Here is an 18,193-nt window from a genome sequence, read left to right on the forward strand (position 1 = left end):
TCAACAACAGAATACAAGATGTAAAAGAAAGAATCTCAGATGCCGAAGACACCAGAGAAACCACGGACTGCCTCAACAGTCAAAGAAAATAAAAAACGCAAGAAGAGTTTGTAACACAAAAGCTCCAGGAAATCCAGGACACAATGAGAAGACCAAACCTAAGATTTAGAGGTATAGATGAGACTTATGATTTACAACTTAAAGGGCCAGCAAATATCTTCAACAAAATTATGCAAGAAAACTTCCCTAACCTAAAGAGAGAAATGCCCATGAATATACAAGAAGCCTATAGAACTCCAAATAGACTGGACCAGAACAGAAATACCTCCTGTCACATAATACTCAAAACCCCAAATTATTAAACAAAGAAAGAATATTAAAGGCAGTAACAGAAAAAGGGCAAGTAACATATAAAGGAAGACCTATCAGAATTATACCACACTTCTTACCAGAGACCATGAGAGCTAGAAGATCCTGGGCAGATCTCATGCAGACTCTAAGAGAACACAAATGTCAGCCAAGAGTACTATACCCAGCAAAACTCTCAATCACAATAGATGGAGAAACCAAGATATTCCATGACAAAACCAAATGTACACAATATCTTTCTACAAACCCAGCTCTACAAAGAATAATAGGAGGAAAACTCCAATAAAAGGAGGGAAACTTCACCCTGGAAAAAGCAAGATAGTTTTCTTCTTTCATCAAACCCAAAAGAAGATAACCACGCAAATATAAAAATAACATTGAAAATGACAGGAAGTAATAATCACTACTTTTTAATATCCTTTAACGTCAATGGACTCAACTCCCCAATAAAAAGACATACTCTAACAGACTGGATAAGAAAATAGGACCCTACATTTTGCTGCATACAGGAAACACACCTAAATGTCAAAGACAAAAACTACCTTAGAGTAAAAGGCTGGAAGACAATTTTACAAGCAATTGGTCTTAGGAAACAAGCCAGAGTAGCCATTCTAATATCAGATAAAATTGACTTTTAACCTAAAGTCATCAAAAAAGACACAGAAGGACACTTCTTGCTGGTCAAAGGAAAAATGCACCAAGAAGAACCCTCAATTCTGAACATCTATGCTCCAAATGCAAGGACACCCTCATTCATAACAGAAACTTAAATAAAGCTCATAGCACACATTGCACCTAACACTATAATTGTGGGTGACTTCAATATGCCACTCTCCTCAATGGACCATATATATATATATATATATATATATATATATATATATATATATATATATATATATATATGTATATATATATATATATATATAACACTTCATCCTCAAAAATCATATAATTGGTCACAGGACAGATCTCAACAAATATAAGAAGATCAAACTAGTCCCATGCTTCCCTATCAGATCACTATGGAGTAGGAGTGCTCTTCAATAGCAGCAAAAATGACAGAAATCCCATTAACACATGGAGGCTAAACAATACTCGATGATACCTTGGCCAAAGAAAAAATAAAGACATCAAAGACTTTTTAGAATTTAATGAAAATGAAGGCACATCATATCCAAATCTATGGGACACAATGAAAGCAGTGCTAAGAGGAAAAATCATAACCCTGAGTGCCTCCAAAAAGAAAATGGAGAAAGCATACACTAGGAACTTAAGGGCACACCTGAAAGCTCAGGAACAAAAAGAAGCTAATTCACCCAGGAGGAGTAGAAGACAGGAAATCATCAAACTCAGGGATGAAATCAATCAAGTGGAAACAAAGAGAAACATACAAAGAATCAACAAAACCAGGAGCTGGTTCTTTGAGAAAATAAACAAGATAGATATACCCTTAGCCAGACTAGCCAAAGGGTACAGAGACAGTATCCAAATTAACAAAATTAGAAATGAAAAGGGAGATATAACAGAAACTGAGGAAATTCAAAAAATCATCAGATCCTGCTAAAAAAGCCTATATTCAACACAACTGGAGAATCTGGAGGAAATGGACAATTTCCTAGAGAGATACCAAATACCAAAATTAAATCAGGATCAAATAGATCATCTAAACAGTCCCATAACCCCTAAAGAAATAGAAGGGGTCATAGAAAGTCTTCCAACCAAAAAAAGCACAGGACCAGATGGCTTTAGTGCAGAATTCTATCAGATTTTTAACAAAGACCTAACACCAATACTCTTCAAACTATTCTAAAAAATAGAAACAGGAGGAATACTACCCAACTTGTTCTACGAAGCCACAATTACGCTGATACCAAAATCACACAACGATCCAACAAAGAAAGAGAACTTCAGGCCAATTTCCCTTATGAACATTGATGCAAAAATACTCAATAAAATTCTTGCCAACTGAATGCAAAACACATCAAAACCATCACTCACCATGACCAAGTAGGCTTCATCCCAGGGATACAGGGATGGTTCAGTATATGTAAATCTATCAATGCAATCCACTACATAAACAAACTCAAAGAAAAAACCCACATGGTCATTCCGTTAGATGCTAAAAAGTATTTGACAAAATTGAGCATCCTTTCATGCTAAAAGCCTTGGAATGATCAGGAATTCAAGGCCCATACCAAAACATAGTAAAAGCAATATACAGCAAACCAGTAGCCAACATCAAACTAAATGGAAAGAACCTTGAAGCATCCCACTAAAATCAGGGACTAGACAAGGCCACCCTCTCTCTCGAATTTTCAATATAGTACTTGAGCAATATAGTACTAGAGCAATTAGACAACATAAGGAGGTCAAAGGGATAAAAATTGGAAAGGAAGAAGTCAAAGTATCACTATTTGCAGATAATATGATAGTATACTTAAGTGACCCGAAAAACACCACAAGAGAACTCCTACAGCTGATAAACAACTTCAGCAAAGTGGCTGGTTATAAAATCAACTCAAACAAATCAGTAGCCTTCCTATACTCAAAGGATAAACAGGCTCAAAAAGAAATTAGGGAAATGACACCCTTCACAAAAGCCACAAACAATACAAAGTATCTTGGTGTGATTCTAACCAACCAAATGAAAGATCTATATGACAAGAACTTTAGGTGTCTGAAGAAGGAAATTGAAGAAGACCTCAGAAAATGGAAAAATCTTCCATGCTTGTAGATTGGTAGGATTAATATTGTAAAAATGGCCATCTTGCTTAAAGCAATATACAGATTCAATGCAATCCCCATCAAAATCCCATGTCGTTTCTTCATAAAGTTAGAAAGAACACATCTCAAATTCATCTGTAATAACCCAGGATAGCTAAAACTATTCTCAGCAGTAAAAGAGCTTCTAGGGGAATCAGTATCCTGGACTTCAAGCAGTACTACAGAGCAATAGTGTTAAAAACTGCATGGTATTGGTACAGTGATAGGCAGGTGGATCAATGGAATAGGATTGAAGACCCAGAAATGAACCGACACATCAATGGTCACTTGGGAAAATATCTTCACCAACCCTACATCTGACAGAGGGCTAATATCCAATATTTACAAAGAACTCAAGAAATTAGACCCCAGAAAACCAAATAACTTTATTAAAAATGGGGTAGAGAGCTAAACAAAGAATTTTCACCCGAAGAACTTTGGATGGCTGAGAAGCACCTAAAGAAATGTTCAACATCATTAGTCATTAAGGAAATACAAATCGAAACAACCCTGAGATTTAACCTCACACCAGTCAGAATGACTAAGATTAAACAAAAAAACTCAAGAGACAGCAGGTGTTGGTGAGGATGTGGAGAAAGGGGAACATTCCTGCACTGCTGGTGGGATTGCAAGCTGGTACAACCAGTCTGGAAATCAGTATGGCAGTTCCTCAGTAAACTGGACATGACACTTCCGGAGGACCCTGCTATACCACTCCTGGGCATATACCCATAGGATTCCCTGGCATGCAATAAGGACACATGCTCCACTATGCTCATAGCAGCCTTATTTGTAATAATAGCCAGAAGCTGAAAAGAACCCAGATATCCCTCAATGGAGCAATGGATACAGAAAATGTGGTATATTTACACAATGGAATACTACTCAGCAATTAAAAACAATGAATTCATGAAATTGATAGGCAAATGGTTGGAACAGGAACATATCATCCTAAGTGAGGTAACCCATTCACAAAAGAATACACATGGAATGCAGTCAAAGATGTGTGGATATTAGCCCAGAAGCTCTGAATACCCAAGACACAATTTGCATATCAAATGATTCCCAAGAAGAAGGAAAGAGAGGGCCCAGGTCCTGGAAAGGCTTGATCCAGCATTGTAGGGGATTACCAGGACAGAGAAGTGGGAGGGGGTTGATGGGAAAGGGTGGAGGGAAGAGAGATTATGGGGCTTATGGGGAGGGGGGAACTGGGAAAGGGATAATCCTTTTGAATGTAAACAAAGAATATAGAAAAATAATAAAAAATAAAAAAAAATAAAAAGCACATTGATTGTCTTACATGGTTATCATTTCACCTGCATATTGCAGACTCATTTCCAGAACATTACTTTTGATGTTTATTTTTCAAAAAAATCTTAAAGTGAAACATCCCATCATTTTATTTAACACATTAGAAAAGCCCACAGAATAGCTTCTTCTTGGTATTTATTGTTATGTGTATGGGTCTTTTGTTTATTAATGTGCGTGTGTGCACTCTGTGCATGCCAGGTACCCATGGTGGCCAAGAGAGTCAGAGCCTGGAACTGGAGGTGCAGATGACAGGGAGCATCAGGTGGGTCCTCTGCAAGGGTGCCCAGTGCTCTGAGTCACCAGGGCATCTCCCCTGCCGACCCAGTGTTTGTTTGCTTGTTGTTTGTTTAAAATGAAATCTCAAATTCTCACAATTATTCAGGTCATCCAGGTGATTCTTACCTGGGTCAGGCAAAGCACTTTTTGTTTTCAAATTTTAGCAGACCCAAGAGATGATTGCAAGCCTCTGAGTGTCCCTTCATCTTTGAAATTAACAATGAACTCATTGCTGATGTCAAAATTACATCAAGGGGCAGGGACACCCATCCAGGGATGAGGAGTCTGGAAGAAAAACACAGGGAACACAGGGTGTTAGAGCGCCTTCCACAGGAGCTGGACAGGCAGGGGAGGTGCAGATTTGCTAAGCAAGCAGTGTTCCTTCCCACTCTGTGCCTCAGTTTCTGCCCCACACTCTTGCCTTCTACCCTGGGGTAATCTGGTTTTTCGTGCTGGGATGGGAAGCCAAGGTGGCTTTGACCAGGTTCAGCTCGCATCATTCTCCCACCTCACCCCACCCCACCCCACCCCACCTGAGTACAATTGGGAGCTGGTTCAGTGCTCACCTTCCTCTGGCCCCAAACCACTGTTGCTGCTGTCCAGGGACTCACAGTCCCAGCTCTCCATGCTCCCAAAGCCCCAGGCATATCAGGGAGTGGAGTCAGGATCAGAACCAAGAGGAAGAGGAGGACTAGAAAGGATCCCAAAGCCTAAGCATGGCTGGGTGAGGTGCCAGGATGCTGACTGCTGAGGTTTGGATGAAGGAGCACAGAAGCTGTTGAAGGACAAGAGGGACAAGGATTTGGCATCAGTGTGGGCATTGTACAGGATCAAAGGCTCTGGGGGCCCAACAGTCAAGGTCGCTTCCTGCTGTGCACACCTGGAGGGACACTCTCCAGCTAGTGTGGTCAGACAAGATTGCAGATAAGAGCACTCTACCTCTCTACCTCTTGAAGGGTGAGAGAACTGGTGCCAACCACTGACCTGTCCCTTAGAACCCTCTCCCACCTACTTCCTGCCTGGCGTGATCACTAGAACCAGCAAGCAGAAGCTCCCAGGCCTTCTTTGCTGGCAACAAGCGATGCACTTCTGGTAACTGGTCCAAAGACAACACAGAACCATCTGCTCTGGGTCTCCTCATCAGTGTTCCTGTTACTCTACAGTCCCAGGGGAGCAGGGTGTGGCTTCAAAGAACATCAGTGCTTGCCAATGACAGGTTGTCCTCTTCCAGAGGGTTTTTGTAGGAGTTAGAGTTCACAGACTGATTCATTGCTCCTGGGCCATGGTCAGGGAAGAAGGGTTCACATCAAATGGACACAGTGACTTACCTGCAGGCCCTAGGGGTCAGAACACTGCAAGGCCAGTGCCTCCCAAACCCTCTGTGGCAGAGTCCCAGGCATCCGCAGGAACTTGAGTTCCTCTCATGTTTTGTATCAGTGGAAAAAAGCAGTGGGTGGGAGAGGCAGGAGAATTCAATTCAGTGGAACCCAGGACCTAGGTCTTTGGAAAAGCCCAAATGCAATAGCCAATCAGGGGTTTCATCATTCAGGAGAGGCAACAGGAACTCTAGCCTGGCAGCCATGCTGGAGGGCTGAAAGGGATTATTTAAGGTGGGAGGAGATTCAGATGGACTAGACTTGTTTGTTTGTTTGTTTGTTTGTTTGTTTGTTTGTTTAAAAGCTTTATTAATGTATGCACTGGGACCCTGATAGAAGAAAAGACTAAACTTACAGAGACTCGTTGGACCAGCAGGCAGGAATCAAACCAGATCTGATAGGCAAGCACTCATTGCTAAGAGCAGGTTTGCTTCTGACACAGGACACTTGTCAGGGAAGTCAGGCCATTGTCCTTTCCAGCCCCACCCCCACTACCAACTTTTTTTTTGACTGAGTCTCATGGCTGACTGGCCTTGAACTCACATAGATTCTCTTGCCTTTGCATTCCTAGTGCCTGCATTAAAGGTATGAGCAGCACAGCATAGCTCCTACCCCTGATATTTTTAAAATTAAAATTAAAAGCCTGACTTTATAACAAGCCAGGTCTTAGAACTACAGATGGACAGAAATCCAAGGTCTCCCCCATGCACCCTCATTTTACAGATGGGAGACCCACTCCTTAGAGCACATTTATGGACATCCCCCTCCATCACAGGGGAAGTGGGGTAGGCTCAGATTAAAAACACAGTTGAAGACAGCTGCAAACTAGAGTGCTATTGAAAGGATAGAAAATACAGCCTAACTCCAATGACCCCAAGAAGTCAGAAGTTTAAAATCCTATCTCACTATGTTAGAAACTAGGTAAAAGGTCACATTCCAGAGCCTGCACTTTGTTTAGACCTAGCATAAAGGCCTTGAATAGGTGATCGTAGCCCCATAAGGTAACTGGAAATGGGGTAAGCTTATTTTGCTTCTGTATACTTAAGCCATTACCCCTATGCAGGAGTTCACACAGCTATAGACATTCAAGAAAATAGGAAACTAATTGGTCCACTGGCTCCAATAATTTAAACTGATTGGCCTAAAAACTATGGATTGGTATAAATCGATTGGCTCGCATTTCTCGGGGTCTCCATGCTACTAAATGATTGGTTTGTCATTCACGGGCTTTGTCGTAAACTTATAAAAGCTGTTGCAATTCGGCACCCGTGATCCACAGTCCTCTAACCCTGAGATTTGTACGGCTGTGGAACCCAGAATTCTGGAATAAAGAAATCCTCATGTTATTGCATCGAGACCATTTCTCGTGAGTGATTTGGGTGTCGCCTTCCGGGGTGTGGGGCCTGGGGCACCCTCAGTTTTTGGGGGGGTCTTACACTGTGCTTGCCTCTGGAGCTCACAGGCCTAAGAGCTAGCGTTCTCTCCTGACATGGAGACTTGCCACTTGCTAGGTGACATCCAACAGGGTGGGAAGATGAAAAGCTTCAACAAGATCAGGAGACATCTTCATGCTATGCTTTTCACAGAGGTGGAGAGGACTGGGGCCTGTGTGAGTGAATCTTCCTGCTACCAGGGAGAAAGGAGAAAAAAAAATGAATTGACCAGGAAGGCCCCCATTCTCCATGCTAGGCTGGACCTGTTGAGCATAGAGTATGGACAGGTTTCTGTCACCATTTTTTTCATGCTAGGGTGAACCCAGTGCTTTGAGCATGCTAGGTACAGCTGTGCTTCTAAGTGGCTACATCTCAGCCTTCCTGAATGGTAATAAACAAAAGAAACCCTGACCAACTTGGACCAGTTAGGGAAGGAAAAAGGGTTTATTCAAATTTGTCCATTTATCCAACAGGCATCATCATGGGCTATGTGAGCCACCCCACTTTCTTTAATCATTGTCTTTATTTTTTGAGACAGGGTCTCATGTATCCTAGGCTGGTCTAGAAAATGAATTTTGTGGAGGGCTGGGATTACAGGCGTGCATGTTGAAGCTTGGTTTGCACTGTGCTAGGGATCAGATTGAGACCAGCGTTTTCTGCACAGTAACCTAGAGCTCTAACTGAGCAGGTGCCTCAGCCTCAGTCAGTGAATCTTTCTGGTAATAAAACAGCATCCCCGAAGGGCTCTTGAGTTTGAGGTTTTGAATGTTACTCATAATGATCCCACATATAAGGATTGGCTCCTCTTCAATGGTAACCCCACCCCCGTGCTGTGATGGCATTGCTTTCCATGCTTCAGTCCCTGAACATATAGAAGCAAACCATTGCAGATTACAACTAATGGGCCTTAGCCAGGTCAACTTACAATCAGTTACAGGGCAAGGACTATGTGTAGGCCAAGAAATATATACCAGGGGAATGTTCTCACCTCTGTAACCAGACCATTCCCTGCAATAAAAGTAATGGGTACATTTTAGTCCCTCCTGAAGTCTGATAGGCCTGCTCTACTATCATAACTCCATTCATCCAAATGGAAGCACTTAATGCTTCCTCTGACTTTTGTGTTCTGGTTCAATTGGTTCCCAGAGCAACTAACTTGTGGAGAGCCGAGGGCTTGTTTTTTGATGCTAATTACACTCCTGGGAGGGGATACAGAGGTGGAGTTAATCATGCACACAGGTGCCTTGTGAACCTTCTCCCCACCTTAACTTTTCAGTTAAAGGCTAGAGCCAATGATTGGGTAGGAGGAAGAAGGAGGAGCTGAGAGTTACGGGGAGGTGAAAAGGATCAATGAGGAAGGGGAAGGAACTATGGAGGATTGTCAAAGAAAAGGAAGAGAAGCTCCTGTCCTGGAGAAACCCCAAGTGATATAGGATGATGTAGATGCGAATAGAGTAGTTTACTGGGAGATCCTCCCAATATAAGCTTACAGCTTGTAGTGATACTGTTTGACTTGAGATTTCTTTTACTGGGCAATTAGGTTGGAAAAATTCAGGAAAACTCTTCTTTCAATTCTAAAGTGAAAATTGCACATCCCTAAGAGTTAGTCATAAAGTTAAGGATGTACATGAAAGAGCTTGCAATGGTGCCTGCATGGGGTTTTCAACCTGACAAAGTTGTCACCCAAATCTACAGCACATACTCTACTTAGTGGTACTCATTCCCTAAGCTTGGTGTGCTGGATAGCTTTAGGCTGACTAGAAAGAAGCTACAGTCATTTGAGAGGAGGGAGGTTCAATTCAGAAAATACCTCCATAAAATCAGGATGTGGTACTTGCTTCTGCAGCACATAAACTAAAATGTAACAATAAGGAAAAGAATAGCATGGCCCCTGGAAAAGGATGACATGCAAATCCACAAAGTATATCATGATTTTACCAAATAATCACCAGAGGCAGGGAGAGGTAGAGACCTGATTAGGAGAGAGGAGTGGGAGGGGAAAAGGGAAACAGAATCATATATGTGGAGAGGCAGGAGAAAAACCTAGAAGGCCAGGAGAATGACCAGAGTGATAGGACTGAGGATTCTGATTGGAGGCAGACTAGAGTGTACTCCTAGTGTAATATATGTTGGCAAACATCATACACACACACATACACACACACACACACACACCATGCATATGCCTACATGTTTGTATGTATACGTGCACAAACACACATATATAATCACATATGTGCACACATAACACATGAACAGGCACGAAGGCACAGACAAACACATGTGCCACACATCTGCTCACTGAGAGCTTCTGAGACAGAATCTATATGAGGTAAAGAGTGCAGTTTAGAGAAGGGTGCTTCCTAAAGAGATTGGCGACATAAAGAAGCCAAGGGCTTAATACTGGGACAAGTAGAAAGATGGTGTAAGGACAGCTCAGGAATCTGAGAGCCATCAGTGACAGGTGAACACTGGAATGGCTTCAGTGCCAGTGAGATGAGGGTCTCTAGGCACTGGGAATCTATCAGGTATGATAGGGTTCAGAGTTGGCCTTGTTAGGTGATGTCCCTGTGGCAGAGCACATCTGGTCTGTGTCACTAGAGATTGTCCTCTCACAGAAAACATCTTTTCTCTCTCCCAACACACATTCTCCTTCTACCCAGATCTGACTTGTTCACTAAAGGACACTTGCCTGCAATCAGACATAAGGGAATCACACTGTTCAGTGGATCTAAGGGGAAAATGTTACAACAGTGAGAGTGAACACCTTGTCTCATGCAATTATTATCCTGTGGGTCAGGATGGACCTGTGGCTCCTCACAACCCTGGGGTCCAACCCATGCTTCATCTGCATATGGAATTCCGAGGGTTACCATGCTTGCCTCTGTAGAAGTGGGTCAAGCTGATGGTACCTAATGTTCTCCATGGTACTTCTGAGAATGCTTGCTGGGTCCAGAAGAAAGTCCACACTTAGGTTCTACAATTCCCCCTTCAGGTACCTGAAATCTTGGTCCCTTCAAAGGCACTTTTAATGATTTGGTGAATTGGGGCCTGAACTTTGCCTTCCTGGGGCTTTTGAACACCAGAACACCACAGGGCCAATTTTCCTATGTAAAGAAGATGCAGGGAAATCTCCAAGTTTGTCTTACACAAACATCGATTTAATTCTCAGAGTTATAACAAACATATCAAGAAGCCTTATATCTTCTACTAAGAGTGAGGCAGGAACATGCACTTGGTGGAGGTGTCTGATGTGAACCTGGGTAGACACAGGGGCTCCTGTCGCTCTCAGCTTTGGACAGGCTTTCAGCCCCTGCTCTGAATAGTGATGATGTTGCGATGGCCTTGGACCACCTGGGATATCTTCATTTGCTTCCTTCCTCCTGGCTGGACTCAGGGCACTGATTGAAGCTAACAGACCCAGAACATGATGGCCTTACACTAGACTCATCCTGAGGTCCATGTCTACACTTGTGTCCTCTCCAACACTGTGGCTGTGGATGGTAGCATCGGGCATCCTCTGGTGATCTTTTAAAATGCAACAACACATGTGTGAGGGACTGAGAAACTCAGCTGCACAGGGCATCTCTCCAGCTGTGGTTACCCTGCTCCACACTGCTCCCCAAGCTGCCTCCTCCTCTCAACCTTCCTCCCCCCATCTCCTAGTTCCCATCCCATCCAATCCTCCCCTCCCTCAGAATCTCCTCCTCTTCCTTCACCTACTTCCTCTTCCTAGCATGGTCAGTACCTTCCTGTTGTCTCCTTCTAGTGCAATGTGCCAGATACTCAGTATAGATGCCATATGGCATGCTAGATCTGTTTAAACATCATCACACAGTGTCTAGACCTAGAATCCCCATGCATCATATCATATACATAGACAGAAGTATAATATTCCAGTTGACAGTGACATGATCACTGGGCAATGATTGTGCACACCTTTAATCCCAGCAGTTGGGAGGCAGAGGCAGGAGGATTTCTGAATTCGAGGCGAGTCTGGTCTACAAAGTGAGTTTTAGGACAGCCAGGGCTACACAGGGAAACCCTGTCTTGAAAAAAGCAAAAAAACAAAAAAAAAAAAAACCATAAAAACAAAACAAACAAACAAACAAAACAATCCCGACACAGACACAAATAAAATAGATACATTCTTGTACACAAATATATCTGGGCTGGGCCTGATGTTTTTCTTAACACGCCTTCCCCGTGTTTCATTTTTGTGGGGAGACTTTTTTCTGCCTCAGACGAGATCTGTTTTGCATTGGAATACAGAAATACAGACTCAGGAGGGTTCTTCCCATCTTCCTGGCCAACCACGTAAACCCTCTGGGTGGGCCCCTGCTGGGTTCTGGCATATCCTTTGCTGAGGTGGTGGGGTGGTCTGCTGTGCTATCATTGCTCTGGCTATTCTTGGCTCCAAAGTGCATGGAGGAAATGCAGGGCACACTACTAGAACTTATGTGGGCTTGGCACATTGTGGGTGTTGTCTGGAGTGTCCTGCAGGGAAGGACACCAGGCCAACTGACACTTCTTGCTCTCCTCTCTCTAGGGACAGACATTTCACTAGTGGATGATGACCAGAGTAATGCTCGTTGTTTTTCTCTCCAACTTAGTTCAATTTTGAAAAGTATCAGGATCATCAGGGGAAGGTAAAGGTGTCCTCACTGGATTCATGTGCTGAGAACGGGTCAGGCTGTCACATTCATGAACAGCCTGTTGTTTCAGGAAACAATAGCAGGCCATGGCCTGGTTGTATTTTTTCTGAAATAAAGAATCTTTTATGTCTTGTTCTCTGAATCCAAGGTGTCCCATCGCTTTTATAATGGCCAGGTCTGGCCTGAGTGGGGGCAGCTCCTCACAAGGATGTGTGAACACCTGGGGATCTTCTGTGATCTAAGGATGCCTCATAAGTTCAGAGACTTTTGGGTTTGCTGTCAGTAAAAGACTAATCAAGTCCTGGAGTTCTCTTAATAGGGGAGAGGGGACAGGATACTTCCCTGACCCAACCTGTCTTTGCAGCTCTAATTAAAGTTGGGAGCATCAAATGGAATTCTGCTAGTGCTCATAAAATACAGGACAACTCCCAGGGTCCAAACATCGATCTTGGGGCCATCGTATGGTTTGCCAAGGAGGAGCTCAGGCACAAATGGGAAAGTCCCACACTGATAGCTCAGCTGCTCTTCTGGCTTCACTTGGGCACTGAGCCCAAAGTCAATAATTTTTATTCTTCCATTGAGGTCTATCATGATTTTGCCTGGTTTCAAGTTCCTATGAACTATACCTTGGTCATGGCAATAGCTCATGGCACTTAACATTTGTTTGAATATATCCCAGGTGTCATCCTCCTGCATGTGGCCAGCCTCTCGTATATGGTGGTAAAGTGATTTACCCTCACACAACTCCATGATGAGGTATACTCTCTTCTCTGTCTCAATGACTTGGAAGAGAGAGATGATGTTGGGGTGATTCAAACTCGTCATGATCTCCACCTCTGATGTGACAGGATGGCACCAGCGTTCTCTCTTATGAATCATTTTGACAGCAAGCGGGGTGCCTGTGAGGCGGTGGTACGCCAGCTTGACATTGGAACAGCTTCCATGGCCGATGGTCTTTACAATTACATACTGAGAGTGGAAACTCTCTGTGCCAAAAAGGTTGGACTCAGGTCTGAGGTTTTCTGATTCTTCACTCCCAAACTCATTTGGGGCAACAAAGTATAAATGCTACCTAAAAGGTAGAAAAAAAAAAGGAAGATATGCATCTCATCTTCAGGGGTGTACCCTAATGAATGAAGCTGTCTCATACATTGTTGCCTGTCTTTGGATCTATTTCCCCTAGCTAGGTTGCCTTTCCTGGCCTCAGTGGTAGAGGAGAGGCTTAGTCCTACTAGGACTGGATGTCCAGGCGCAGGATGGTACACAAGAGTCAGCCTACCTTTCTCTGAGAAGGAGAGGTAATATAGCAGGAGGGGCATGTGAGGTGGTGTTGGATTCCATAGCTGCCTGCAGCTATTACGACATGCGTTGCTGGAACAGAAACTGAGGGATGGATAGGGAAGGGACAAAAAGAAAAAGGGCTAAGACAATATTCATTGATCAAAACCGGAAACTTTAATGGCACCAGACCTTTTAACAGTTTGGGCAAACCCTTCCACCCTAGACTCCAGGCTGAGTTCTGGTGGAAGTTGTCTAGCTTCTCTTGGAGGTTCTTGTCTTGACTGCTCTGGCAGCTGGGTAGGTCACCTGCTTAATTCAGGAATTCCTAGACCTGGAGGAACAATGAACTTAACCTTTACTTCAAGCACTCCACCCTAGGTGGAGCAGGATCCTGGCTATCTGGGAGAAGTTAACCTTGACCATAGTCAAGTACATTCTTAGCACTCCACCCAAGGATAAAAATTCCTGCTTTAACCTACTTCCCTATTATGTCCTAATGGCAGATTCCTGCCCAAAGCCAGGGATTGTTGACTAATGTCAAACTCAAACCGTGTGCATGACTGCTTCAATATGGCTCTGTACAAGGTGGAACTAGGAGGAGAGGAGTGAGGGGGGGCTATGATTGGGTTGGAGGGTTTTGGGAAGCCATTAGAGATCCTCACTTCAGCCCGGAGGACTGACAGGGCAAAGGTCCTGAGTAAAACAAAGAAGAGCCTCTCCCATGATTGCTGGTGGAAGGAAGTCCTGAGATAACTGTTGGGTGCTCCAGACTATGCAAACATCATATGTCCCCACCTGAGGACCCTTATCTCTTCCCGCAGAAACTGCTAAGATTGCCCCTCCTTCCTTTATTCTTGCCTTGAGAAGAGCTCTTCCTCTGAGAGCTTAAAACCTGTGTACCCCGGAACATTAAACTAGCCTCAACAATTGAACCCCCCTTTGCCTGGCTTCCTTCTTCCCCCCACTTTAACCCTCAGGTAGCACCTCTTCATGATACTGGAATAACTGGACCTGCTGGATGGGTCCTAGTGACCCGAAGTAAGGTCAACTACTGGACAACTGAGGAGAAAACCTGGGGAAGATTGGACCCCACAGACCTCATCGATCGTGAGTCGCTGGAGGGGCAGGTGAGTGGCCAAACAATTGTCGTCTGAATGTCATGGGGAAACAACTATCAAAAGAAGCTTTTTTTTTTTTTAATAGAAGAAATCAAGCAGTCACTGAGGGAGGGAGGAATAAGAGTTAAGAAAAAAGATTTAATTATGTTCTTTTGTTTTATTGATAAAAAATGCCCTTGGTTGGTTTTAAGTGGACCTGACATTCACCCGCTAACGTGGAATAGGGTTGGTAAAGAGATTAATAGGATTTTGAAAACAGGTGAACCAGTGTCTGATGCATTTTTTAGTTACTGGGGCCTTATACGGGACATAATAATAGATGCTGAGAATGGAGGAGAAAGTGCCTGTCTGTTAGCTGTTGCTGGCAACTTTCTGCAAGCCTCAAGACTGCCGTCATGCAAAAGCGAAGGTGGCAAGGGTGAGCTGTGCTCTCCATGTCCCTCTGTGATTGTAGATATGCCTGAGGACAGGGAGGTCCATCCTCCCAAGGTTACGCAATCCCTAGAGGATCCCAAAATTCCTAGAAGTATATACCCTTCTCTTAAGGAGTTTTCAAAAGGGCAAAATGAAACTTCAGACAAGTGCAGCCTGTGCTGCTTCTCAGACTCAAAATTAGACCCAGCCTCTGAGGCTGAGTTAGAGGAGGAAGGTGCCAGGTACAAAGAGGAAAGGTATGGTGATGCAACCCGAGAACCTCAAGTCTTTTTCATACAAAGACCCAGATTCGCTCGGCCCCCACCATACCTACCTCAGATGCTGTTGGTCCCTCCTGCTCCTCTGCCAATCGCAGTGGTTGAAGGATTAACTCAAACAAAAGCTATGCTCCAGGCGCAAATTATTGGGCTCAGGCAGGTCTTACATTTGCAACAAGAATTAGGAGACCTTTCTTTAGAAATTCAGAACTTACAAGAAACTATGAGAAGGGGACAAGATTCCCCTAACAGAAGACCGCCCTGGAAGAAACATCAGCCTAAACTAACCTTCCCAGTCATGACCAAGGCCCGTGATAGGCAAACCAAAGATAAACCCGAGACAGACAGCACCGGTCTTAATCAAGGGGGAGACAGAGATGAGGACCAAGAAACTGAGGGAGGACAAGACTATGATAAGGTTGCCGAGGACTCTGAGGGAGAAGAATCTGACCAAGGAGACTATGAGACCTTGTGCCCCATGTACAAAAAACTTAAATTTAAGAGTATTAAGGAATTGCATTCAGGTGTAAGAAAATTACGGCATGAATGCACCCTTTACCATGTCCATTTTAGAAGGGCTCTCGGGGTATGGATATCATACACCTAGTGAATGGATTAAAGTGGTGCAATCCATCCTCAGCAGAGGACCATACTTAACTTGGAAATCAGAATTCATTGACAGAGCAGAAAACCTTGCTGCTAGAAATAGAAAAAAACCTTGAGTAAAACTGCCTCCTGGACAACAGATAAGCTGTGTGGAAGGGGTACATTCACTTCCAAGGAAAAGCAACGGGGGCTATCCCCTGGTATCCTTGCTCAGACAGTGCAAGCCACCTTGTCTGCTTGGAGAGTGGTCCCTGCCGCAGGGGCAGTCACTACCCCCTTAACCAAAATAATTCAGGGAGCCCAAGGGCCCTATGCTTAATTTGTGGGGAGATTGCAGGAAGCGGCAGAAAGGATCCTAGGTCAAAATGAAAATGAAGGGCTTCTTGTTAGACAGCTCACCCTTGAGAACACCAACCCTGCATGCAGAGTCGCTCTACAGGGCAAAACTAAAGACCTTGATATCTCAGGAATAATTAAGCTCTGTAATGAGGTGGACCCCTTTACACAGCAGTTATCTAAATCCATTAGTTTGGCTATTGGGGCTGTCTTTCAAAAGACAGGAGACCCCAATCACCCCAGGAGCAAGACATGCTTTCAATGTGGACAGCCTGCTCATTTTGCAAGAGAACGCAGGGCTCCTAGGCAGACACCAGATCCTGCCCTTGGCCAAGGAACCATAAAACCTGCCCCTCCAGGAATCTGTCCCCTCTGTAAAAGAGGCAGACACTGGACTAACAAATGTCATTCTAGGACCGACGCCCATGGGCAAGCCCTTACAGCGGTCCTGGGAAACGGGCTGAGGGCCCAACATCGGGGCCCTTACTCTTAGGCCACAGCATACCCCCAAATACAGGAGCAGACACCAGTGCCGATGCCTTATCTAGGGCAACACCAGGAAGTGCAGAATTAGACCTATGTTCATCTATCACCCGGGTTATAACCCCCGAGGAAGGGACTATTATTATAGAATCTAGAAAGTTTGGGCCCCCACCTTCTGGTATGTTTTTCTTGATAATTGGATGAGCTTCAAGCTCCCTTTAAGGCCTTATTATACTCCCTTCTATAATAGATGCTGACTGTTCAGGAGAGATCAAGTTTCTTGCCACTGCCACAAGGGGCCCAGTAACACTCAGAGCTGGACAACACATTGCACAAGCATTGCCCCTTCCTTTGATAGGACATTTTCCCCACAAAGGAGAAAGGTGCGGCTCTTCCTCCCCTGGTTCTTCTGATATCTACTGGATTCAGAAGCTGACCGAGGAGAGTCCCATGATGACGCTATGGCTAGAAGGCAAACAGTTTCATGGCCTATTGGATACTGGGGCCAACACAACAGTGCTTTCCTCCAGGCACTAGCCTTCAGGTTGGCTACTTGAGGCCACGGCTACACATTTAAAGGGAATAGGACAGTCACAAAATACATTACAATGTTCAAGGCTTCTAAGTTAGAGGGATAAGGAAAAGAATACAAGAACAGTTAGGCCATTTGTAGTACCTGGACTCCCTGTTAACCTTTGGGGGAGAGATATTCTGTCCCAAATGGGAATGATGATGTGCAGTCCTAATGAAATTATTACAAATCAAGTGTTAAAAATGGGGTTCCTCCCTGGAAAATGATTGGGCAAATGTGAACAAGGAATAACAGAACCCCTGGCTCCCACCCCTAATACAGATAGGAAAGGCTTGGATGCTGACCTTTTTCATAAAGACTGCTGATCCCCCTGCAGTACAGGGTGATAAAATATCTTGGATCGATCAGTGGTCCATGCCTAAAGAAAAGGTTCAGGCTGCCCTAAGTTTGGTGCAGGAACAATTATGTTTGCGCTGGAGGCCACCGAGACCAATCCTTAGGACAGAAATGTGGTTGCCATGACAAATACTTTTGTGCCTCTTGGGGCTGTGAGACCACGGCTAATATCTATTGGAATCCCTCTTCTTCTTGGGACCTCATTCAGGTCCTGGTGTAATACCTTTACAAATAACCTCTACAGGCCAGGGAGAGAAATTTGCTTGGGAAGCTTCATGAGGAGCTGAGTGGGGCCTATGTACCTATAGAGCAGGCAGACACCCATGTCTTTCCTTTAAATTGCAGTTGGAAAAGACATTACCCTATATATATCAAGCCTCCATTGGACTTAATCATCAATTACTTAATTTTGCCCCCTCATCACTCAGAGAAGCCCCAGAGCCTAGGAATCCATCAGCCACACGGGCTTCACAAAATTCTTCCTTGACTACTTTGTTCCAACCCAGCATCCCCCCGGGGCTCCGTGCAGTCATCTCAGTAATTCTTTCCACCCTAAATGCATC

General features: G+C 44.1%; 1 non-coding gene and 1 pseudogene across 1 annotated transcript; one reads left to right on the top strand and one right to left on the bottom strand.

Annotated features, from left to right (window-relative positions):
- Positions 1 to 9,361: 9,361 nt before the first annotated feature.
- On the top strand, positions 9,362 to 9,467 carry LOC127674275 (U6 spliceosomal RNA). The gene has a single exon (XR_007975326.1). It is a non-coding gene; the product is annotated as a U6 spliceosomal RNA (small nuclear RNA).
- A 2,220-nt stretch (positions 9,468 to 11,687) lies between these two features.
- Positions 11,688 to 14,025, bottom strand: LOC127674211 (sperm motility kinase 2B-like; annotated as a pseudogene).
- Positions 14,026 to 18,193: the final 4,168 nt, after the last annotated feature.

This window comes from Apodemus sylvaticus, chromosome 23 (genome assembly GCF_947179515.1).
Source record: "Apodemus sylvaticus chromosome 23, mApoSyl1.1, whole genome shotgun sequence".
NCBI classification, from domain to species: domain Eukaryota; kingdom Metazoa; phylum Chordata; class Mammalia; order Rodentia; family Muridae; genus Apodemus; species Apodemus sylvaticus.